Raw genomic sequence first — 9,456 nt, forward strand, 5'->3', positions numbered from 1 at the left:
GTTAACCCCGCAGCGTTAACCCCAGAGCGTTAACCCCGGAGCGTTAACCCTGCAGCGTTAACCCCGGAGCGTTAACCCCGGAGCGTTAACCCTGCAGCGTTAACCCTGCAGCGTTAACCCCGGAGCGTTAACCCCGGAGCGTTAACCCCGCAGCGTTAACTCCGGAGCGTTAACCCTGCAGCGTTAACCCTGCAGCGTTAACCCTGCAGCGTTAACCCCGGAGCGTTAACCCTGCAGCGTTAACCCTGGAGCGTTAACCCTGCAGCGTTAACCCCGGAGCGTTAACCCTGCAGCGTTTCATAGACCTCCTTGAAGGTGTCGGTCTCGGTTCGCTTCCAAACGAACCGCGGTACGGTTCGGTACGCTTCGTTTGTGGTGAGAACGTGATCCGACCTCGATCCGATCGGCCCAACTGGAGAAAGCATTGCGCCTTTTTGGATTAAACCAGCTCCGGTAGCGAGCAGCGCTGTGCACGTCAACACCAGACACCATTACTACAGTAGAGCCGACGCTCGCCCTCGCTACTCACATCAGTACTAAACAGGTGTAACGTCAGGCTGCGTTGGAGACCGCGGGCAGACCTGATGGATCTAAAGAGATATTTTGGGCCGATGAGCACGTCACAGTTTAGGAGGGTTAATGCTCGCCTCCTAATAAAAGATGACCAGGGCCGAGATCAAGCCGCGTTGTCGTCCCTCCATTGTTGCGTTCTGGAAGTCTGCTCTTCTTAGTTTACTTCCGGGAGTTTTCCAGCTGGAAATTCTGACCAATCGGAGAGCACCCTATGAGCACCAACATTTTGGTCGTCTTGTAAACGCTGCCATGTGAACACAAATCAAACTGGAGGCGACATGCAGCACGGTAACAATCCGGTCCCTGATTCAGACCAGAGCAAACGATCTACAGGTGTGAAAACACCCTCAGGGCCGAACAGTTGGAGGCGTGAAACTCAAAAGATGACGAACAAAATCAATAATGGAATCATTTAAGCATTAAACAGAGTCATCCTCTACGTGTAACCTTATTTTGACCTGGTTTTAGTATCCAGAGCAGTTCAACAGGAACAGATCACACAGCATCGTCTCTGGAGTTAACTGAAGGTAGTCGGCAGGTTCCGGTTGGTTGATGAGGTCACGTTATCCGTTTATTAGCTCGGTGATTCAGACCCGGCTGAGCCTCCTCCTCACGCTGCCGGCTCATTAAACGCTCTCAGAGAGATTACTGGACGACAACCAAACACTGAATCATGTAGAGTCACAGAGGGTTTAGTCTCTGGCCGGTTACAGTACCATATCCTATACCAGTAACAGTAAGATATCAAACAGCGCTGATACAGGCTTCACATTCAGGACATTTATTCTCAGCTTTGACCTCTTTAAAACATATCGGTTCTGTTGTCATGTGAGGAACCAGCAGACGTAGACCACTAAGATGGACGTTACCACTTCCAGCTGATGAACAGAGAGAAGCTTGAGAAAGTGAGAAATCATTTTATGCAAAGAAAAAATATGAAATGCTCTTTTCTATGCACACACATCTGGATTCTTCTCATCTGGAGGATGCAGTTCAGTACATGTCAACTCATTTCGTTAACTCTGAACAAAGTTAAATTTTTGAATATACAGAAATTGTGCACGAAAAAGAAAATTCTCAAGCACCTTAAAATGGAGTTGATCCATGTAGAGAAGCTCAGGGAGGTGACTGCACTGCTCTTTACTGGAGGAAGCGAAGCAACCAGTCCATCCTCGTCTTCCTTTTAAAACCAGAACATGCTGTTTGAAAACACTCTGATAATACTCAATCTCCCCTCTGGGGGGTTTCTCCAGGTGTTTATCCAGGTGTGTTCAGTAGTGTGAGATGAGCTCGTCCTGGTGTCTGTGGGGGAAAACAGCTGTTACAGTTGTTGTCCAGTAGTGACAGACCACAGACTGGATAGAAAGATGGATGACGAGTCTCCACTTCCTCCTCCCACTGTACAAAAGTGAAGCCAACATATCCCGGTTAGCGGAGCTGCCATCTTGATATTTTGATGTCATTGTGAGTCAGAGTCTTCACAGCTGTGATCGGGCGGTGGAGCCGCGGTATCGAGGTCACCCGCCCCAACCAATCACGAGCTGAGTACGGCCGCAGCTTCCTGTCACCCCCTTCTATAGCATCAAATGGGGGCAGTAATGAGCTCATCAGGTCTGAACACCAGAATCAAGAGGAAGTGTTTTCAAACTGTAACTTCCAGGTTTTACAAGAGAAGAGTTCTGGATTAAGACGAACTGGTTGGTTTGGCAGATGTACGTCTGGTTAAGGTTCCCAGTGCACCGCCACCGAGCGGTGGATAATACTGGGTTTGGGTTCTGCCCACTGAGCTGCACCGTAGTAAACATCAGACATTGTGTTGCAGTGTGAATGTTGAGCAGTTTCAGATGCTACCGATGAGATAATCCCGTCATACTGGACGTGGTGTTGATCAGCTGCAGTGAGTTCCTGCTTCAGTCTGACTGGAATAACAATAGAAATGTAATTTGCTGTTTTATGCTCCGCAGCATCGATCAGTGTCCGTTTGACTGAGATGTGAATATAATAATAATATTAATAATAATCACGCTTAATGCTTCAGCTTTCCTTTACGATGGAGGTCCATCAGATACGTGTTGTTATGTGTTCCATGTGTTGGTTTAGTTCCATCCCGCCGCTGGCTTCCTGTGAGGTCGTCCAGCAGTAAATCAGAGCAGCAGCAGTTTGTTGAAACACGATCGATAACCAGATTCATGTGAGTCTGTTTCAGTCTGTTTGAGTCTCACTGGGATGTTTGCTCAGTTGTGTCAACACCAATGCTTCACAGAGGAAGTGTGATTCTGGATTTCATCATCCTTAAACTCTCATTCTCTTCTGTTTAATCTCAAGATTTAATCTGGTTTCATCAGCGGCTCAGCCACAAACAGTCCGGCTGTCTGGTCTGTAACTGAAGCTGGTTTTAGATGAGTTATTATTTAATAATAGAAGTGTATAGACATGGTGATTAACTTCAGTGGATAAAGTCAACAGAAGATCTGTCTTCTGATCCGCTCATGGAAACAGACAGGTGTTAGTAGTCCGCTTATCGCTATCATGGATGGATCACCGAACAGGTGTACCAACCAGGTATAGGCCCCGGGCCTCTGGACCAGAACCTCTGTATGAAGTTAACATTCCTAACTGGAAAGTCAATCCAACAACCACAGGGACACAAAACAACCACAAAGAGACACAAAACAGCCACAAAGACGCAAAACAACCACAAAGTCACAAAACAACCACAAAGACTCAAAGTGGCCACAAGATAACGCAAAACAATCACAGAGACACAAAACAACCACAATGAGATGCAAAATGCAAAATGACTGCAAACATACACAAATGGCTATAAAGAGACTGAAAATGACCCGAAAGGGACTCAAAGTGTCAACAAAGACACAAACAACCACAAACAGACTCAAAGCGTCTCTGTGTCCAGGGCCCGTTGTCTCATAAAATGTTCGTCTGTCTGCTGTTTTAAGTTAAAAACATAGAAGCTGTTTATTCATATTATATTTCATATTATATCATTTAAAGTGGCTTATTGACATTCATTCATTCAAAGACACATTTGTCCATTTGTCTTCGTTAAAAGAGGGAAACTTCATCTGAAAGGTTTAAAGTGGATCCTCTTTTCTTCCCCTCCGCTGTGACTGCATGTGTCTGATTTGTGATTTGTGATTTGTGATATTGTGTGATGTGAAACCGGAGACCTCATTTGAAGTACTGTATTACAGCTGGAGTGTGAGAGGAGAGCGAGGCAGGGAGGAAACTGAGAGACGAAGTACCGTCTTCTGAAACTGAGATGGAAACCTGTCGATGTGACATTCAGGGTTTTACTGGCTGGCATCAACACTGCTGTTTGTTTGAGCTTTTAGGGTTAATATCATTCACAGTCTACGATCTAGTAACAGAAAAATACACATTTATACCCACTTGTTTTATTGGAATTAAAAGATGAAACCCATGAGACGCTGGGAGCCAGAGACGCTGTGGCTGTAAACGCTGTACAGAAATGAATGTGTTGGAGCCGGTTTGTGCAGAAATGATGTGAATGACTCCAGATGACCCAGTACGACTGTAGCAACACGTTGTCTTCTTCTTTATATTCATATTGTACACTGAAAATATTGTAATTATCATGTTTTAATTGCTTAAAATGCATTAAAGTGTTGTAAATAAAGCTTTTACATCTTTTTAAAACTGCACGTCTCATTCATGAATTACTTGTTTTGCAGAAACATGTTTGTGTTCAGTAGCAGGAGGTAATACTCTTTACTGTACTGACTGTATGTACAGTAACACTCCTATAGTAATACTGTACTGACTATGTACAGTAATACTCCTATAGTATTACTGTACTGACTGTATGTACAGTAACACTCCTATAGTATTACTGTACTGACTATGTACAGTAACACCTATAGTATTACTGTACTGACTGTATGTACAGTAATACTCCTATAGTATTACTGTACTGACTGTATTACAGTTTTAATCTACTTGTTGTAATTCTACTTTTCAGAGAGAAATATTGTACCTCACTACATTTTTCTGACACGTTGATGAAACCACTGAACCAGTATTTAAAGAATTTAAAGTATTTAAAGTAGTTCAAACAGGCGCAGCTCTTTGTCTGCTTGTTAGTGAGTCAGTTTAATTATAACAATCTAAAACATTTAAATATGTAAGTTCACCTACAGCCTTAAAACGTGCAGTTACCTTAAAACGTGCAGTTACCTTAAAACGTGTAGTTAGCTGTACTTATGTTCAATAATCAGTTCAAAGTCGTCCTATGAGTTTTGAAGATGCAGATAGATGTTTATGGTTTGAGGAGTCAGTCTTTATAGTTCATGAAGTCTGCCGATATGCTGATGATGTTCCGATGTTCCTTTAAAAACTTTATTTAATGCGTTGACTGATCTCTCAGAACTTTTACTCAACTCAAAAGTCAGAAAAACTAGTTTATAACTAGACATTTTACTGTAATTTGAATAGATTTGACATCAATAGAACTTTGAAGTTACTCAGAAATATACTTTGATTCCATTCGATTTAATGTTTTAATTTACTTTTGATTGCTATGATAGTATCACTATGACACACTGAACTCCTCTCTCCATCTGGATATATTCATGTCCTATTAATGAACGATACTAACTTGGTTACAGAGTCTTTGTGCTTTCTCGTCTCGCAGGTCTCCAACTGAAGATTCTGCGTTTTTTTCATATTAAATCCCAGTTGAGTTGGACCAAAGCACATTTTGATTGTTGGAAAAAGTAACGACGATGGTTTAGGTGAGTTTTATTTAGTTTCTGTCCAGTTTGAATGAAGTGTTTTACGATGCTCCGCTACGTACAGCTGATCTCAACATAAACACAAAGGTATCATTAATAGCAAGGATCTTCTGAAAGTTACACATACTACCTTTAATATAATAAAACATCAAATATTATGAAAAATGTGTTTACTAATATATCTAATGGAGACATGAAAAAGAACACAGCATCCTCGTAACTCATGAGGAAGGAACTTTATTATATTATATTTCTTTATTAAATCTGTGAGGAGCTTCACAGTTCACTGAAGGTCATCGGACAGAAAACATCATTTATACTGTCGATCCGAGGACAGCTTTCATTCTGTCTGAGGCCCACTGTGTGTGTGTGTGTGTGTGTGTGCGTCTGTGTGTGTGCTCATCTGCAGAACACGGAAAGTACGGTGCCTTCCACAGCCTGGCACAAACACATGCTCAGATAATTATATGTCTTCCACACACACACACACACAACTCATTAACACACACACACACACACACACACACACAACTCATTAACACACACACACACACACATGATCACATGCATAAATGTGTGCACACACACACACACACACACATACACTGACACACTGACACACGTGTGCGTGAGTCAGCACGGCGGTCCGGTCGGTGGATTCCTCTGTCTGCAGAGAAAGAGAGAAGTAAAACTCTTTTAACCCTTCGTGGTGTCAAGGTGAGATCAGACTCTCTCCTCCTATCAGCTGCTCTGCTTCTGGTTTTAACTTCAACTGGACTGAAATCACAGGATTATCTCCTGCTACAGCACACAGATCTGATTTATAAATTAATGTGGTGTGCACTCTTGAGAATAAAACATTTTATTTTGTATTTCTTGTTCCAGAACAGCTCCCATATAGCCATATAGTCATATAGTCATATAGTCATATAGTCATATAGCCACGGTTTAGCATTCAGAAGGCAAGGCAACTTTATCTGTAGAGCACGTTTCAGCAACAGGGAGATTCAAAGAGCTTTGAGTGGTCAGAAGACTAGAAAAGCACTATATAAAATCCATTTACCATTCACACAAACATTCAAGAACATTGTGAAAAAAAGTGCAAAAGAACATTAAGACATTATTAAAACAGTCATAAAAACGATTAGAAAATAAAAACAAGCTAAAAATAAAAGCTAGAATAGAGTCTAACAGAAGAGTAGACGTTGTAGAGCAGTATATAAGATCATTATCTGGGTAAAGAAAAGCTAGAATAGAGTCTAACAGAAGAGTAGACGTTGTAGAGCAGTATATAAGATAATAATAATAATAATAATAGCTTGGATTTATATAGCGCCTTTCATGAAACCCAAGGACGCTTAACAAAGACATAAATAAACACAACAAATGTAACAGAAGCTAAGGGCCAGAGGCCTCGGTGAAGAGGTGTGTTTTGAGGAGTCTTTTGAAGCTGTCCAGAGATGGTGTGTTGTGGAGCTCTATGGGGAGAGAGTTCCAGAGGGTGGGGGGGGGGGCTGTCACACTGAAAGGTCTGTCCCCAAAAGTTCTCAGTCTTGTGTGAGGGATGGAGAGCTGACCCGGGCCTGAGGATCTGAGGTTCTGAGGCTGTGTGTAAGGGTGGAGGAGGTCAGATAGGTACTGAGGAGCCAGGGCGTTGAGGGATTTATAGGTGAGGAGGAGGATTTTGTAGGTGATGTGGGACTTGACCGGGAGCCAGTGGAGGTGGAGGTGGATGAGGGTGGGGGTGATGTGCTGCCAGGGCTTGGTGCGGGTGAGAACCCTGGCAGCTGAGTTTTGCACGTACTGGAGCCTGTCCAGGGCTTTGCTGGGAACCCCGGACAGAACTCCATTGCAGTAGTCCAAACGGGAGGTGACGAAAGCGTGGATGAGGGTTTCTGCCACAGAGTCAGAGAGTGATTGTCGGAGACGTGAGATGTTTTTGAGGTGGAAGAAGGCGGATTTGGTGATGAACCTGATATGAGACTGGAATGATAGTGTTGGGTCCAGGATGACACCCAGGTTGCGGACTTCCGAGGATGGGGAGAAGGAACAGCCGTCAACATCCAGGTGGAGATCTCCAACCTTCCGGAGCAGGGCCTTGGGAGCCACAACCATGAGCTCGGTTTTGTTGCTGTTGAGTTTTAGGAAGTTAGATGACATCCAGATTTTTATTGCATGTAGGCAGTTTACAAGTGACTGTGGGGGGAGCTGGGTGGAGGGTTTGGTGCTGAGATATAGTTGTGTGTCGTCAGCATATGAGTGAAAGCTGAGACCGTGGTGGCGGATGATCTGACCAAGGGGGAGCATGTAGATGGTGAAGAGGAGGGGTCCCAGCACAGAGCCTTATCTGGGTAAAGAAAAGGCAGCAAACAGGAACGTTTTAGACTTTGATTTCAAAGAGCTCAGAGTTGGAGGTCCTGCAGGTTTCTGGGAGCTTGTTCCAGATATTTGGTGCATAAAAACTGAACGCTGCTTCTGCATGTTTAGATCTGATCCAGGGGACACTAAGCAGACCTGATCCAGGGGACACTGAGCAGACCTGATCATGAGGCGTTGGAGGCGGCTGGTAGTCGGCAGGAGAATAGATGGACGTACCGCAGCGTCGGTCGGCCGTTAGCTGCTCTTGCCGTGGGGTTTATTTCCTGTCTAGTCCGTCCTGGCAGGCGAGCCGGTAGCGGGTCTAAAGATATGGGTATTGCCGTTGGGGGCGGACTAGTTCTTTTTCTTTACTTTAGTTGTTTGTTTAGTTTTGTGTCCCCCCCCCCCCCCCCCCCCCCCCCCCCCACTTCCCCCCCAACCATGTATGACCTGACTAACTCAGCTGGAATCCCAGTCAGACAGCCAGGCCAGGTTAAGGTGCGGTGTGGTTGGAAATCAATCACACGTGACTTATACATGTGTGAATTGGCCCGTGTGTAATCCAGCCCCGTCAGTCCAGCCGGGGTTAAACAGAGATATGAGTCTAATTAAAGCTTCTACTCTTTAAAGTTACTCCCTGATTGTCATTCCTGAGCCAGCACTTGTGTTGGGTGTTGCAGATGGTTTATAACACTATAATGTAGTTGTAAACAGATATAAGGGCATTTTATTTTATATTATTACTGCTATGTTTTACTATATTGTCCTTCATTATCTCTTCCTCCAGTTATGGGTCCCAGGAAGAGTTATATCTGCTTACAACTACATTATAGTGTTATAAACCATTTATTACATGTATAACGGGACGTTTCATTCAGTTTTTCAACATGTTCACTTTCACAACGTAGTAGGTGTAGTAGGCCCCTAATGACGCACATCTGTGGGGCTTATAGTGACTGATAACGCCCATTTAATGGCCTGATAACAGTCCAATCAGGTGAAACAGTAGAGCTCATAGACGCTGTTCAGTTCCAGAATCAGGTTGAGATAATGTAAAGGAAAAAAAAGGTGTGAAAATGTGTCATAAATCAGGAGAAATACGTGAGGATTGTGACCCCGGGAGGAAACCAGGACAGGGCGATGAGAAACAGGAGTCCCATGGTAAAATCAGGAGGGTTGTCAGGTCTGGTGTCACCTCTTCTTCTCTACTTTAACGGCCCTTTAATGTTTTCACTGTCTCTACAGTGTGTAGCCCAGCTCTGATCTGGTCCAGTGTGACACCAGAAGTCCTACCTATGGAGTCAGATTTCACAGTGAGGCAATGATTACATAGGAAGCACCTTTAATCACCGGAGCACTCTGTGGTTTCCAGCGGTTTGGTTGCAACCAACACCTGTCTCCTCCCAACTACCACTACCCACGGTGTCAAACACAGCAGGAACCAGGTGTGCACATCGTTTCCTGACTGACCTTTCACTCTCAACGTCTCACTGGCACTCTGGCTCTACCACTCACTCACACACACACACACTCACTCACTCACTCACTCACACACACACACACACACACACACACACACACACACTCACACTCACATGCATGTGAGCCGGTGCAGCAGCTCAGTTGTTATTCAGACATATTCAGGATGCTGTGGTCAGAGACCTCCAGTCTATTCTCTTCCTCTGCTGACTGCTGTGTGTGTGTGTGTGTGTGTGTGTGTGTGGGTGCGTGTGCGTGTGTGAGCCACCAATGG

This window comes from Sebastes umbrosus, chromosome 10 (assembly GCF_015220745.1).
Source record: "Sebastes umbrosus isolate fSebUmb1 chromosome 10, fSebUmb1.pri, whole genome shotgun sequence".
NCBI classification, from domain to species: Eukaryota; Metazoa; Chordata; class Actinopteri; order Perciformes; family Sebastidae; genus Sebastes; species Sebastes umbrosus.